Source organism: Rutidosis leptorrhynchoides, chromosome 11 (genome assembly GCF_046630445.1).
Source record: "Rutidosis leptorrhynchoides isolate AG116_Rl617_1_P2 chromosome 11, CSIRO_AGI_Rlap_v1, whole genome shotgun sequence".
Classification (NCBI taxonomy): domain Eukaryota; kingdom Viridiplantae; phylum Streptophyta; class Magnoliopsida; order Asterales; family Asteraceae; genus Rutidosis; species Rutidosis leptorrhynchoides.
The window spans coordinates 151258898-151276614 of NC_092343.1; positions in this window are offsets into that span (position 1 = coordinate 151258898).

Here is a 17717-nt window from a genome sequence, read left to right on the forward strand (position 1 = left end):
AGTTTGAGTTGTGATCAATACTGAGATACGTATACATTGGGTCATGGTTTGATTCAAGATAATATTTATCGATTTATTTCTGTACATCTAACTGTGGACAACTAGTTGTAGGTTACTAACGAAGACAGCTGACTTAATAAACTTAAAACAGCAAAATATATTAAGAGTGTTGTAAATATATTTTGAACATACTTTGATATATATGTATATATTGTTATAGGTTCGTGAATCAACCAGTGGCCAAGTCTTACTTCCCGACGAAGTAAAAATCTGTGAAAGTGAGTTATAGTCCCACTTTTAAAAATCTAATATTTTTGGGATGAGAATACATGCAGGTTTTATAAATGATTTACAAAATAGACACAAGTACGTGAAACTACATTCTATGGTTGAATTATTGAAATCGAATATGCCCCTTTTTATTAAGTCTGGTAATCTAAGAATTAGGGAATAGACACCCTAATTGACGCGAATCCTAAAGATAGATCTATTGGGCCTAACAAACCCCATCCAAAGTACCGGATGCTTTAGTACTTCGAAATTTATATCATATCCGAAGGGTGTCCCGGAATGATGGGGATATTCTTATATATGCATCTTGTTAATGTCGGTTACTAGGTGTTCACCATATGAATGATTTTTATCTCTATGTATGGGATGTGTATTGAAATATGAAATCTTGTGGTCTATTGTTACGATTTGATATATATAGGTTAAACCTATAACTCACCAACATTTTTGTTGACGTTTAAAGCATGTTTATTCTCAGGTGAATACTAAGAGCTTCCGCTGTTGCATACTAAAATAAGGACAAGATTTGGAGTCCATGTTTGTATGATATTGTGTAAAAACTGCATTCAAGAAACTGATTTCGATGTAACATATTTGTATTGTAACCCATTTTGTAATGGTCGTGTGTAAACAGGATATTTTAGATTATCATTATTTGATAATCTACGTAAAGCTTTTTAAACCTTTATTTATGAAATAAAGGTTATGGTTTGTTTTAAAAATGAATGCATTCTTTGAAAAACGTCTCATATAGAGGTCAAAACCTCGCAACGAAATCAATTAATATGGAACGTTTTTAATCAATAAGAACGGGACATTTCAGTTGGTATCCGAGCGTTGGTCTTAGAGAACCAGAAAATTTGCATTAGTGTGTCTTATCGAGTTTGTTAGGATGCATTAGTGAGTCTGGACTTCGACCGTGATTTCTTTAAAAATGATTGCTTAACAAATTTTGTTGGAAACTATATACTTTTAACATGTGAATATTATGTGATATATTAATCTCTTAACGCATTTGATATTATGTGATAGATGTCTACCTCTAGAACAAGTCCCATTGACTCACCTAATAATAATGAAGAGTCAAATGTAAATTGGAATGATTCGTGGACTGATTCACAAGTTCCCGAAGAGGAACCGGAAGAAGAGTCGGAACCGGAAGAAGAATCGGAACCGGAAGAAGAATCGGAACCGGATGAAGAAATAGAACCGGTGGGGGAAATAATAAAACGGTTAAGTAAAAGAAAATCCTCAACCAACCGACCAAGGTTAATTATGGTCAATGGTGTTTCCGCCAAGGAAGCAAAATATTGGGAGGATTACCAATTCTCCGATGAATCGGATTCCGACGAGAATTCCGATGATGTTATATAAATTACCCCAACTGAATTTAAAAAGGCAAAAGAAAATAATAAGGGAAAGGGCATAAAAATAGAGAAATCTAATTCCAACCCCGATGAACTTTATATGTATCGTCAACCCCCGAAGTCCTTAAGTTGTAACAATGACCCAGGAACCTCTAAACCACCAGGTTTTTCTAAACCAATGTGGAAAATGACGGCTCGTATTAGGGGAACATCATATATCCCTAGAAACTTGGCAAAACGATCCAAAATCGAAGAAGAAGAAACAAGCGAGTCGGAATAAGATAGTTGTATTCGTGTGGTGTAATATATGTAATATAGTGTGCTTATGCTTTATGATATATGTAAAAATTGCTTGTATTAATAAGTATTTTTTTTTATGAATCTAACTCTTGTCTATTTTATAGTATAAAACACAAAATGGATAGACAACCCAATATTTTAAGAGACCTACCCGGAGACATGATTGATGAAATCTTGTCTAGAGTCGGTCAGAATTCTTCGGCACAACTATTTAAGGCGAGATCAGTTTGTAAGACATTCGAAGAACGTTCTAAGAATGCCTTGGCTTATAAAAGGCTTTCGTTCGAAAGATGGGGGATATCACATTGGGAAATCCATAAGTTACGATGTGTTTACTTTGACGCATATATTGCGGGGAACCCAAATGCTATTTTACGCAATGGGTTAAGAAATTATTTTGACTCAATATATCCGAATATTGGACTTCGTGATTTAGAAAAAGCGGCTAACATGCAACATAAAGAAGCATGTTATGCTTACGGATTAGTAATGTTCGCTTCTCACCAAAGTGAGAACAAGAACATCGGTCTACAACTATTAAACAAAACGTTCCCACAAGTGACGGAGTCGGTAATTGGGGTAAGACATGAGGTTTTTAGATTGTTATGGGACTGTTGGACATTACGTAACCCTCGTCCCTTTGACGACGTTACAACACGTTGTCTTATCAACGGCCATAACGGTTATGTTCCACAAGACTAAGGATGGGAAGTAATCCTAGTAAAACCAGAATGCATGACTTGTTTCTGGACGTATGAATTACGTGTCTTTATTGCCTTTGCTGAACGACTTGTGTACTAGCTAGAATTATCTTCACAACCATCTTGTATCAAATTTATTGTGTGCTATATTTCATGCTATATGTAAAATAAGCGGTATTGTAAGTTTGTAAAATATTGTGTAAAAGTTTGAACGCGAAATATTATTATAATCAGTTTTTCATATAGAATTGTAGTAGTTGAATTGTATATTAGCTACTAAGTATGAACTTAACGGGTAGGTACTACTCGAATTTAAACTTATAAAACGCTAATATGAAGAAAAAGCTTTTATAAATGAGTTCATATTATGCTACGAAATACTATTAACTACTCTTAATATTCTGTATGATTAACTTGTTCCATTTGACTATTTTGAAGGAAATGGCACCGACTACTCGACACACCGTGAATATGAATGAAGAGGAATTCCGTACTTTTCTAGCTTCAAACATAGCCGTAGTACAGGCTGTGCTACATACCAACAATAACCTTGGATCTAGCAGTACAGGAAATCGTGTAGGATGCACCTACAAAGAATTCACTGCCTGCAAACCTTTGGAATTTGATGGAACCGAAGGACCGATCGGATTGAAACGGTGGACCGAGAAGGTCGAATCGGTGTTTGCCATAAGTAAATGTACTGAAGAGGACAAAGTGAAGTACGCTACGCATACCTTCACAGGTTCTGCGTTAACATGGTGGAATACCTATCTAGAGCAAGTGGGACAAGACGATGCGTACGCACTACCGTGGTCAGCATTCAAGCACTTGATGAACAAGAAGTACCGTCCCAGAACCGAGGTCAATAAGCTCAAGACAGAACTTAGAGGGTTACGAACCCAAGGATTTGATATTACCACGTACGAAAGACGATTCACATAATTGTGCCTATTGTGTCCGGGAGCATTCGAAGATGAGGAAGAGAAGATCGACGCGTTTGTGAAAGGATTACCGGAAAGAATCCAAGAAGATATAAGTTCACACGAGCCCGCCTCCATACAACAGGCATGTAGAATGGCTCACAAACTAGTGAACCAGATTGAAGAAAGAATTAAAGAACAGACTGCTGAAGAGGCCAATGTGAAGCAAGTTAAAAGAAAGTAGGAGGAAAACGGTGATAAGAATCACCAATACAACAACAACAGCAATTACAACAATAATCGCAACAATTATCCCAACAATCGCAACATCAATCGCAACTACAACAAACGGCCCAACAATAACAACAACAACAACAACAACAGCAACTACAACAATCATCCCAACAACAATAATAACCGCAACAACAACAACAATCAGAAGCAGCTATGCCAAAGGTGTGAAAAGTATCACTCGGGGTTCTGCACCAAATTTTGCAACAAGTGTAAAAGAAATGGTCATAGCACGGCAAAGTGTGAGGTCTACGGACCAGGGGTTAATAGAACGAAAGGAACAAATGGTGTCGGAACGAGTAACGGCGAAGCAAGTAGTGTCGGAGCAAGTTATGCCAATGTAGTTTGTTATAAATGTGCAAAACCGGGCCACATTATTAGAAATTTCCCGAACCAGGAGAACACGAATGGACAAGGCCGTGGAAGAGTTTTCAATATTAATGCGGCAGAGGCACAGGAAGACCCGGAGCTTGTTACGGGTACGTTTCTTATTGACAATAAATCTTCTTACGTTTTATTTGATTCGGGTGCGGATAGAAGCTATATGAGTAGAGATTTTTGTGCTAAATTAAGTTGTCCATTGACGCCTTTGGATAGTAAATTTTTACTCGAATTAGCAAATGGTAAATTAATTTCAGCAGATAATATATGTCGGAATCAAGAAATTAAACTGGTTAGCGAAAAATTTAAGATTGATTTGATACCAGTAGAGTTAGGGAGTTTTGATGTAATAATCGGTATGGACTGGCTGAAAGAAGTGAAAGCAGAGATCGTTTGTTACAAAAATGCAATTCGCATTATACGAGAAAAAGGAAAACCCTTAATGGTGTACGGAGAAAAGGGCAACACGAAGCTACATCTTATTAGTAATTTGAAGGCACAAAAACTAATAAGAAAAGGTTGCTATGCTGTTCTAGCACACGTCGAGAAAGTACAAACTGAAGAAAAGAGCATCAATGATGTTCCCATTGCAAAAGAATTTCCCGATGTATTTCCGAAAGAATTACCGGGATTACCCCCACATCGATCCGTTGAATTTCAAATAGATCTTGTACTAGGAGCTGCACCAATAGCTCGTGCTCCTTACAGACTCGCACCCAGCGAGATGAAAGAACTGCAAAGCCAATTACAAGAACTTTTAGAGCGTGGTTTCATTCGACCAAGCACATCACCGTGGGGAGCTCCTGTTTTGTTTGTCAAGAAGAAAGATGGTACATTCAGGTTGTGTATCGACTACCGAGAGTTGAACAAACTTACCATCAAGAACCGCTACCCACTACCGAGAATCGATGACTTATTTAATCAACTACAAGGCTCGTCTGTTTATTCAAAGATTGACTTACGTTTCGGGTATCATCAAATGCGGGTGAAAGAAGATGATATTCCAAAGACTGCTTTCAGAACACGTTACGGTCATTACGAGTTTATGGTCATGCCGTTTGGTTTAACTAATGCACCAGCTGTGTTCATGGACCTTATGAACCGAGTGTGTGGACCATAACTTGACAAGCTTGTCATTGTTTTCATTGATGACATACTTATTTACTCAAAGAATGACCAAGAACACGGTGAACATTTGAGAAAGGTGTTAGAAGTATTGAGGAAGGAAGAATTGTACGCTAAGTTTTCAAAGTGTGCATTTTGGTTGGAAGAAGTTCAATGCCTCGGTCACATAGTGAACAAAGAAGGTATTAAGGTAGATCCGGTAAAGATAGAAACTGTTGAAAAGTGGGAACCTCCGAAAACTCCGAAACACATACGCCAGTTTTTAGGACTAGCTGGTTACTACAGAAGGTTCATCCAAGACTTTTCCAGAATAGCAAAACCCTTGACTGCATTAACGCATAAAGGGAAGAAATTTGAATGGAATGATGAACAAGAGAAAGCGTTTCAGTTATTGAAGAAAAAGCTAACTACGGCACCTATATTGTCATTGCCTGAAGGGAATGATGATTTTGTGATTTATTGTGACGCATCAAAGCAAGGTCTCGGTTGTGTATTAATGCAACGAACGAAGGTGATTGCTTATGAGTCTAGACAATTGAAGATTCACGAACAAAATTATACGACGCATGATTTGGAATTAGGCACGGTTGTTTTTTCATTAAAGACTTGGAGGCACTACTTATATGGGGTCAAAAGTATTATATATACCGACCACAAAAGTCTTCAACACATATTTAATCAGAAACAACTGAATATGAGGCAGCGTAGGTGGATTGAATTATTGAATGATTATGACTTTGAGATTCGTTACCACCCGGGGAAGGCAAATGTGGTAGCCGATGCCTTGAGCAGGAAGGACAGAGAACCCATTCGAGTAAAATCTATGAATATAATGATTCATAATAACCTTACTACTCAAATAAAGGAGGCGCAACAAGGAGTTTTAAAATAGGGAAATTTAAAGGATGAAATACCCAAAGGATCGGAGAAGCATCTTAATATTTGGGAAGACGAAACCCGGTATAGGGCTGAAAGGATTTGGGTACCAAAATTTGGAGATATGAGAGAAATGGTACTTAGAGAAGCTCATAAAACCAGATACTCAATACATCCTGGAACGGGGAAGATGTACAAGGATCTCAAGAAACATTTTTGGTGGCCGGGTATGAAAGCTGAAGTTGCTAAATATGTAGGAGAATGTTTGACGTGTTCTAAGGTCAAAGCTGAGCATCAGAAACCATCAGGTCTACTTCAACAACCCGAAATCCCGAAATGGAAATGGGAAAACATTACCATGGATTTCATCACTAAATTGCCAAGGACTGCAAGTGGTTTTGATACTATTTGGGTAATAGTTGATCGTCTCACCAAATCAGCACACTTCCTGCCAATAAGAGAAGATGACAAGATGGAGAAGTTAGCACGACTGTATTTGAAGGAAGTCGTCTCCAGACATGCAATACCAATCTCTATTATCTCTGATAGGGATGGCAGATTTATTTCAAGATTCTGGCAGACATTACAGCAAGCATTAGGAACTCGTCTAGACATGAGTACTGCCTATCATCCACAAACTGATGGGCAGAGTGAAAGGACGATATAAACGCTTGAAGATATGCTACGATCATGTATTATTGATTTCGGAAACAGTTGGGATCAACATCTACCGTTAGCAGAATTTTCCTACAACAACAGCTACCATTCAAATATTGAGATGGCGCCGTTTGAAGCACTTTATGGTAGAAAGTGCAGGTCTCCGATTTGTTGGAGTGAAGTGGGGGATAGACAGATTACGGGTCCGGAGATTATACAAGAAACTACCGAGAAGATCATCCAAATTCAACAACGGTTGAAAACCGCCCAAAGTCGACAAAAGAGCTACGCTGACATTAAAAGAAAAGATATAGAATTTGAAATTGGAGAGATGGTCATGCTTAAAGTTTCACCTTGGAAAGGCGTTGTTCGATTTGGTAAACGAGGGAAATTAAATCCAAGGTATATTGGACCATTCAAGATTATTGATCGTGTCGGACCAGTAGCTTACCGACTTGAGTTACCTCAACAACTCGCGGCTGTACATAACACTTTCCACGTCTCGAATTTGAAGAAATGTTTTGCTAAAGAAGATCTCACTATTCCGTTAGATGAAATCCAAATCAACGAAAAACTTCAATTCATCAAAGAACCCGTCGAAATAATGGATCGTAAGGTTAAAAGAATTAAGCAAAACAAGATACCAATTGTTAAGGTTCGATGGAATGCTCGTAGAGGACCCGAGTTCACCTGGGAGCGTGAAGATCAGAAGAAGAAAAAATACCCGCATCTATTTCCAGAAGATTCGTCAACACCTTCAACATCTTAAAATTTCGGGACGAAATTTATTTAACGGGTAGGTACTGTAGTGACCCGAACTTTTCCATGTTTATATATATTAATTGAGATTGATATTTACATGATTAATGTTTCCAACATGTTAAGCAATCAAACTTGTTAAGACTTGATTAATTGAAATATGTTTCATATAGACAATTGACCACCCAAGTTGACCGGTGATTCACGAACGTTAAAACTTGTAAAAACTATATGATGACATATATATATATATATATATATATATATATATATATATATATATATATATATATATATATATATATATATATATATATAGTTAACATGATACTATGATAAGTAAACATATCATTAAGTATATTAACAATGAACTACATATGTAAAAACAAGACTACTAACTTAATGATTTTTAAACGAGACATATATGTAACGATTATCGTTGTAAAGACATTTAATGTATATATATCATATTAAGAGAAATTCATACATGATAATATCATGATAATATAATAATTTAAAATCTCATTTGATATTATAAACATTGGGTTAACAACATTTAACAAGATCGTTAACCTAAAGGTTTCAAAACAACACTTACATGTAACGACTAACGATGACTTAACGACTCAGTTAAAATGTATATACATGTAGTGTTTTAATATGTATTTATACACTTTTGAAAGACTTCAATACACTTATAAAAATACTTCTACTTACCAAAAATGCTTACAATTACATCCTCGTTCAGTTTCATCAACAATTCTACTCGTATGCACCCGTATTCGTACTCGTACAATACACAGCTTTTAGATGTATGTACTATTGATATATACACTCCAATGATCAGCTCTTAGCAGCCTATGTGAGTCACCTAACACATGTGGGAACCATCATTTGGCAACTAGCATGAAATATCTCATAAAATTACAAAAATATGAGTAATCATTCATGACTTATTTACATGAAAACAAAATTACATATCCTTTATATCTAATCCATACACCAACGACCAAAAACACCTACAAACACTTTCATTATTCAATTTTCTTCATCTAATTGATCTCTCTCAAGTTCTATCTTCAAGTTCTAAGTGTTCTTCATATATTCTACAAGTTCTAGTTACATAAAATCAAGAATAATTTCAAGTTTGCTAGCTCACTTCCAATCTTGTAAGGTGATCATCCAACCTCAAGAAATCTTTGTTTCTTACAGTAGGTTATCATTCTAATACAAGATAATAATCATATTCAAACTTTGGTTTAATTTCTATAACTATAACAATCTTATTTCAAGTGATGATCTTACTTGAACTTGTTTTCGTGTCATGATTCTGCTTCAAGAACTTCGAGCCATCCAAGAATCCGTTGAAACTAGATCCATTTTTATCTTTTCCATTAGGTTTATCCAAGGAACTTAAGGTAGTAATGATGTTCATAACATCATTCGATTCATATATATAAAGCTATCTTATTCGAAGGTTTAAACTTGTAATCACTAGAACATAGTTTAGTTAATTCTAAACTTGTTCGCAAACAAAAGTTAATCCTTCTAACTTGACTTTTAAAATCAACTAAACACATGTTCTATATCTATATGATATGCTAACTTAATGATTTAAAACCTGGAAACACGAAAAACACCGTAAAACCGGATTTACGCCGTCGTAGTAACACCGCGGGCTGTTTTGGGTTAGTTAATTAAAAACTATGATAAACTTTGATTTAAAAGTTGTTATTCTGGGAAAATGATTTTTATTATGAACATGAAACTATATCCAAAAATTATGGTTAAACTCAAAGTGGAAGTATGTTTTCTAAAATGGTCATCTAGACGTCGTTCTTTCGACTGAAATGACTACCTTTACAAAAACGACTTGTAACTGATTTTTCCGACTATAAACCTATACTTTTTCTGTTTAGATTCATAAAATAGAGTTCAATATGAAACCATAGCAATTTGATTCACTCAAAACGGATTTAAAATGAAGAAGTTATGGGTAAAACAAGATTGGATAATTTTTCTCATTTTAGCTACGTGAAAATTGGTAACAAATCTATTCCAACCATAACTTAATCAACTTGTATTGTATATTATGTAATCTTGAGATACCATAGACACGTATACAATGTTTCGACCTATCATGTCGACACATCTATATATATTTCGGAACAACCATAGACACTCTATATGTGAATGTTGGAGTTAGCTATACAGGGTTGAGGTTGATTTCAAAATATATATAGTTTGAGTTGTGATCAATACTGAGATACGTATACACTGGGTCGTGGATTGATTCAAGATAATATTTATCGATTTATTTCTGTACATCTAACTGTGGACAACTAGTTGTAGGTTACTAACGAGGACAGCTGACTTAATAAACTTAAAACAGCAAAATATATTAAAAGTGTTGTAAATATATTTTGAACATACTTTGATATATATGTATATATTGTTATAGGTTCGTGAATCAACCGGTGGCCAAGTCTTACTTCCCGACGAAGTAAAAATCTATGAAAGTGAGTTATAGTCCCACTTTTAAAAATCTAATATTTTTGGGATGAGAATACATGCAGGCTTTATAAATGATTTACAAAATAGACACAAGTACGTGAAACTACATTCTATGGTTGAATTATCGAAATAGAATATGCCCCTTTTTATTAAGTATGGTAATCTAAGAATTAGCGAACAGACACCCTAATTGACGCGAATTCTAAAGAAAGATCTATTGGGCCTAACAAACCCCATCCAAAGTACCGGATGCTTTAGTACTTCGAAATTTATATCATTTCCGAAGGGTGTCCCGGAATGATGGGGATATTCTTATATATGCATCTTGTTAATGTCGGTTACCAGGTGTTCACCATATGAATGATTTTTATCTCTATGTATGGGATGTGTATTGAAATATGAAATCTTGTGGTCTATTGTTACGATTTGATATATATAGGTTAAACCTATAACTCACCAATATTTTTGTTGACGTTTAAAGCATGTTTATTCTCAGGTGAATACTAAGAGCTTCCTCTGTTGCATACTAAAATAAGGACAAGATTTGGAGTCCATGTTTGTATGATATTGTGTAAAAACTGCATTCAATAAACTGATTTCGATGTAACATATTTGTATTGTAAACCATTATATAATGGTCGTGTGTAAACAGGATATTTTAGATTATCATTATTTGATAATCTACGTAAAGCTTTTTAAACCTTTATTTATGAAATAAAGGTTATGGTTTGTTTTAAAAATGAATGCAGTCTTGGAAAAACGTCTCATATAGAGGTCAAAACCTCGCAACGAAATCAATTAATATGGAACGTTTTTAATGAATAAGAACGGGACATTTCAGTATACATCTCAGACTCGATCACAACTCAAAGTATATATATTATTTGAGAATCAACCTCAACCCTGTATAGAGAACTCGATCATTACTGCATATAGAGTGTCTATGGTGATTCCAAATAATATATATAGATGTGTCGATATGATATGTCAAAACCTTGGATACATGTCCCGATATTTAAAGTGCGTAAAAATAAATAACAGAAATTTAAATGACGATAAATACAGTGCGTAAAGTAAATAACAGAAATTAAATGACGATAAATAAAATTGCGAGAATGTAAATTGCGATAATTAAATTGCGATAAATAAAATGTAATCAGATAGCTATGAACAATTAGCTAGGAACAGTTAGCGTGGATTCTTAACAAAATTTCTCATAGTTAATTTGTTTGTTTCTAACAAATTTTATTTTGTCAAATGTTTTCTTCATTATGCCACTTGTTGGATTCTGATAAATCAAAATCCAAATATGAAATTGGATGTATATGGTTATTCTGTGGTGAACGGATTTGTATACCGGTGGATGTAAGTAGGATAGTGAATAACTGTTGAATCAGATTCGAAGAATATACAGTGTAACTTATTAATGTGAAATTTAAATATTCCTCGGGTATTACCTACCCGTTAAAATATTTTCACCAATAACAGTTTGTACAAAAGAATTTTTAATTACAATCTTTTTGAAAACATATATACATATATATTTTCTTCAGATGTAATCATGGATTTAATGAGTCAATATGATATTAAACTCATTTGATTTATCGTTAGAACAAGAATATATAATCTCTAACATATTAGAGATTACATAATCACCATGTCGAACAAAGATAAATGATGTAGAACGATTCGTAGAACAATAATTATATTTGAGGTACAAAATGAGATGTCGAGGCATAGATTGTTGATGGTACTGGTGTTGTTACTGATGGTTCTGTTGATGCCGGTGATGTTGCTGAAGCTGGTAAGTTTTGCTCCATGTTCTCCAAATTGATTACTCTAGCGCGAAGCTCGTTGACTTCTTCGATTACCCCGGGATGATTGTCGATCGGAACGAGCGGATGAATAAGGTTTAGAATCTGAGTTATGATATAGTGGTGGCGAGATATTTGGGAAATGAGGGTGAAATGGTGTTACGAACAGGTTCGCTTGTAAGTGCTTCAGATTCTTCGCCAAAAGGCGAATTCGGTTAGTGGATGGGATCGCCTTCTGCGCGTCTCTATTGATTAAGTCGACTATGAATCCATCAGATGAATTGGGGATAGATGATTGGTTGATTCATTCTGGTGTCGTTGCTTCCGGAGCTTAGATGACTATCCATTCTGAATAACTGTCGGGATAATTATCGGAATAGCTGTCGGAATCCGAGGGACTCGATCTAGTTGAGGGATTCATCTCGTACGATCAGATGAAGGATTTTTGATAAAAAAAAAATAGATTATAGGATGTAGATTAGTATCCTGCAATACATAATTTACATATACATATATAATACTAAGATCTCATAAGTTACGGAGGAATCTACGGAAGCTGTCAGGCAAAGATAACAATAACAGATACGCTAAGATATGAATTATGTCTATACACTTTTCATGCAGTCAATGCAATAAGATGTGTCTAGACTAAGAATAATGAGCATGTAATTTACTAAGGATGATAAGCAAATGATTTCCGACTAGAAATGATAAGCAAAACTTATGACATGCAGACACGGTCGAAGTCTAGACTCACTAATGCCTCCTAACGACTTATCAGTTAGACACACTAATGCAGACCTGGTTCGCTAAGACCTCTGCTCTGATACCAACTATCAAGACCCATCCTAATCCATCCGGATGAAGTCCATATCGATTATAAATGATTCACAACAGTTGATTACATCGCGAGGTATTTGACCTCTATATGATACATTTTACAAACATTGCATTCCATTTTAAAAGACAAACTTTCTTTACAATGAACATTGACGGCATGCATACCATTTCAGACTGTATCCAACTATAATTGACTTAATAATAATCTTGATGAACTCAATGACTCGAATGCAACGTCTTTTGAAACATGTCATAAATGACTTCAAGTAATATCTCTAAAATGAGCAAATGCACAGCGGAAGATTTCTTTCGTACCTGAGAATAAACATGCTTTCAAGTGTCAACCAAAAGGTTGATGAGTTTATTAGTTTAACATAAATAATCATTTCCATCATTTTAATAGACCACAAGATTTTCATTTCTCATAAATATACGTCCCATGCATAGAGACAAAAATATCATTCATATGGATTAAACACCTGGTAACCGACATTCACAATATGTATATAAGAATATCCCCATCATTCCGGGATCCTCCTTAGGACATGATATAAATTTCAAAGTACTAAAGCATCCGGTACTTTGGATGGGGCTTGTTGGGCTCGATAGATCTATCTTTAGGATTCGTGTCAATTAGAGTGTCTGTTCCCTAATTCTTAGATTACCAGACTAAATAAAAAGGGGCATATTCGACTTCGATAATTCAATCATAGAATGTAGTTTCGATTACTTGTGTCTATATCGTAAAACATTTATAAAAGCAGCGCATGTATTCTCAGTCCTAAAAATATATATAAAAAGGGAGTAATGAAACTCACACATATAAATATTGTAAAACAGTTAATAAAGCATTTGCATGTATTCTCAGCCCAAAAATGAAATGAGTAAAAAGGGAATCAAATGAACTCACCTAATGTATTTTGTAGTAAAAATACATATAACTATATTGAACAACTGAACAATGTTGGGTTGGCCTCGGATTCACGAGCCTATATCATTTGTATTTATATATTAAAATATATAATAGAAATCACATAATTTTATTTATTAATATATATATTATTTATATATATATTTATAGTTGTATAGGATTTATTTTAAATCCCAATTAAAAACATATACTTATATTATATCTTAAATTATATGTTACATATACTTGTTGTGTATATAAATATTTTTAAATGATTAATATCCATTCATTTAGTAATATTAATGTATATATCCATATATATACATGTATGTATATATATACATTATTATTATTATGTTTGAAAATCGATAATTTATTACCTGTAATTATTTATCTAGATAGTGTTAATATATATAGTTATATGAAATATCATTGTAATTAGTGTATATGTAATAAGTGTATTTTATGTACAAAATATTTATTTGTTAAAAATAGTAGTTTGGTAATAATGATTCTTTTGATAAAAATAATAATAATAATAACTTTATTAATAACGATAATATAATACTAATAATAAAATAATAATGATAATAATAATACTAATAGTATTTATGTTACTAATAATAATAATACTTATCTCAATATTAGTAATATTGATAATAATACTAATAATAATTAATGATGTTACATAATAACAGTAATAATACAAAAATGATACAATGCTACTATTTATGAGAATGATATTAATTTGTAATATGATTATAATAATAATACTTATCTTAACAATAATAATAATAGTATTTATTTTTGTATTTATAATCGTAATAATAATAATAAATGATATTTACTACTTGTATTAAAAATAATAATAATAATAATGATAATAATAATTTTTATAACATTAATAATAACACTAATAATAATAACACTAACAATCATGACAATTATAATAATAATAATAATAATAATAATAATAATAATAATAATAATAATAATAATAATAATAATAATAATAATAATAATAATAATAATAATAATAATAATAATAATAATAATGATAATGATAATTGAAAAACTACCTCACAAGAGGTCTAAAAAAAAATAGATGCCCACGGAGAGGCTCGAACCCCTGACCTCTTGAATACCGTCAACCCTCACTAACCAATACTCCGTATCTGACTTTCTGATTATATTCACATTCCAACTGTATTTAACATTTACTTCTGTTTTCCTTTCTTCTTTAACCTTCTCAGATAATCAACCATATATCGACTAAAGCTCAAACGAATTTTTAATGACGAGTACTAATTGTGTTTTTGGACTTGCTAACAAATTATAATCAATTTATAATGATTCTTGAGTTAATTAAAAACGAAAAAGAAAAAAAAATAAAAAAAAGTGCTCCTGATGCCGACGCTGTTAAAGAGAAAAAAAAAATTGATTCCACTTTTGAGAACGTTTTAGAGAAAGATTATAACACGAAATACCTTGTAAATCCATCCTATAAACTATTGGAATCGTTATTTGAAGTTGAAACATAACCACAAGCTCGAATTTCTTCAAGAACAAAAGTGTTGACTTTTTGTTTTAAATGTTTGACTCCAAAATTGAAGCTCGGTAGGACGAATTGAGCTATGAAACTTTTTAGATAGTTTAATTGAATGATTCCTAATCAAATGACATTATTACATTTTTAAGTTTCATTTGAATCTGAGATTTGTCGAAAATTATGGAAGAACGGAGGTGTTCTTTAAAAAAAAAAAATCTTGATTAAATTTACGACTTGAATCCATTTAAAAATAATTGTAATAGATATATAAGATGAATAAAAACGAGTTAATGACACAGGGAATCGATTGTTTTATAAGAAAGAAAGAAAAAATGGTCAACAACCAAATATTCGCTCAGAATATAAAAATAATTACAGATATCCTAATTTATCTGATATATAAACACTGTTATAGATTGGTACTATAATACAAAAGAAACAAAATATTAACTGCAGATGATATTATCGTGAGGTTTGACCTGATTCCTGATTTTATATAATTATGATAAGTAATTAATAATCTTAATTATATTACAACTAATCATAATAATAATATTATTAATAATTATAATAGTAATAAAAATACTAGCAATAATAATTCATAATAATAATTTTTAGTGTATTTAATAATAATAGTATTATCTATGATAACAAATAATAATACTAACAATATTTGTTTTTTTATAAAATTTAATAAGTAATAATAATAATGATATTAACTATAAAATTGATACTAATAACCTTATTTATGATAATAATACTTTTTGTATTATTAATAATAATAATAGTTAATAACAATCCATACAACTAAAAATAACCATTAATAACACTAGCATTGATAGTACTTTTGGAAGTAATATTATTATAACAACTATATTTACAATTACATTTTTATATATTGGTATTACATTTTATTAGTTATATAATATCTAATATGTAATACTTATTTTGAGTATTAACTTCTTATACATTTTAATACATATACATTGTACATATAATAATTATGTACAGAAATCCTATTTATCTATATATATTAACTTAATAAAATCTTATTTATTTTGCATACTATCCTACATTTTTAAATCAAATGTTTAAATGGTTTTATAATGATTCAGGTTAATATATACATTTTTGCATACTATCCTACATTTTTAAATCAAATCTTGTTACGGGTACGTTTCTCATTGACGATAAACCTGCTTATGTTTTATTTAATTCGAGTGCGGATAGAAGCTATATGAGTAGAGATTTTTGTGCCAAATTAAGTTGTCCATTAACTCCTTTGGATAATAAATTTTTACTCGAATTAGCAAATGGTAAATTAATTTAAGCCGATAATATATGCCGGGACAGAAAAATTAAACTGGTTGACGAAACGTTTAAGATTAATTTAATACCAGTAGAGTTAGGAAGTTTTGATGTGATAATCGGCATGGACTGGTTGAAAAAAGATAGAGCAGAGGTCGTTTGCTACAAAAATATGATTCGTATTATGCGCGAAAAGGGAAAACCCCTAATGGTGTATGGAGAAAAGAGCAACGCGAAGTTAAATCTTATTAGTAACTTGAAGGCGCAAAAAATAATAAGAAAAGGTTGCTATGCCGTTCTAGCACACGTCGAGAAAGTCAATTCCGAAGAAAAGAACATCAATGATGTTCCTGTCGCAAAAGAATTTCCCGATGTAATTTCGAAAGAATTACCAGGACTACCTCCACACCGATTCGTTAAATTTCAAATAGATCTTGTACCAGGAGCGGCACCAATAGCTCATGCTCCTTACAGACTCGCACCCAGCGAAATGAAGGAATTACAAAGCCAATTACAAGAACTTTTGGAGCGTGGTTTCATTCGACCAAGCACATCACCGTAGGGAGCTCCTATTTTATTTGTCAAGAAGAAGGATGGTACATTCAGGTTATGTATCGACTACCGAGAGTTGAACAAACTTACCATCAAGAACCGTTATCCACTACCGAGAATCGGTGACTTATTTGATCAGCTTCAAGGTTCGTCGATTTATTCAAAGATCGATTTACATTCTGGTTATCATCAAATGCGTGTAAAGGAAGATGATATTTCAAAGACTGCTTTTAAAACGCGTTACGGTCATTATGAGTTTATGGTTATGCCGTTTGGTTTGACTAACGCGCCAGCCGTGTTAATGGACCTCATGAACCGAGTGTGTGGACCATATCTTGACAAGTTTGTCATTGTCTTCATCGATGACATACTTATTTACTCCAAGAATGATCAAGAGCACGGAGAACATTTGAGAATGGGTCTATAATTGTTGAGGAAAGAAAAACTGTACGCTAAGTTTTCAAAGTTGGTTGAAAGAAATTCAATTCCTCGGTCACGTAGTGAACAAAGAAGGTATTCAGGTTGATCCGTCAAAGATTGAAACCGTTGAAAATTGGGAGAC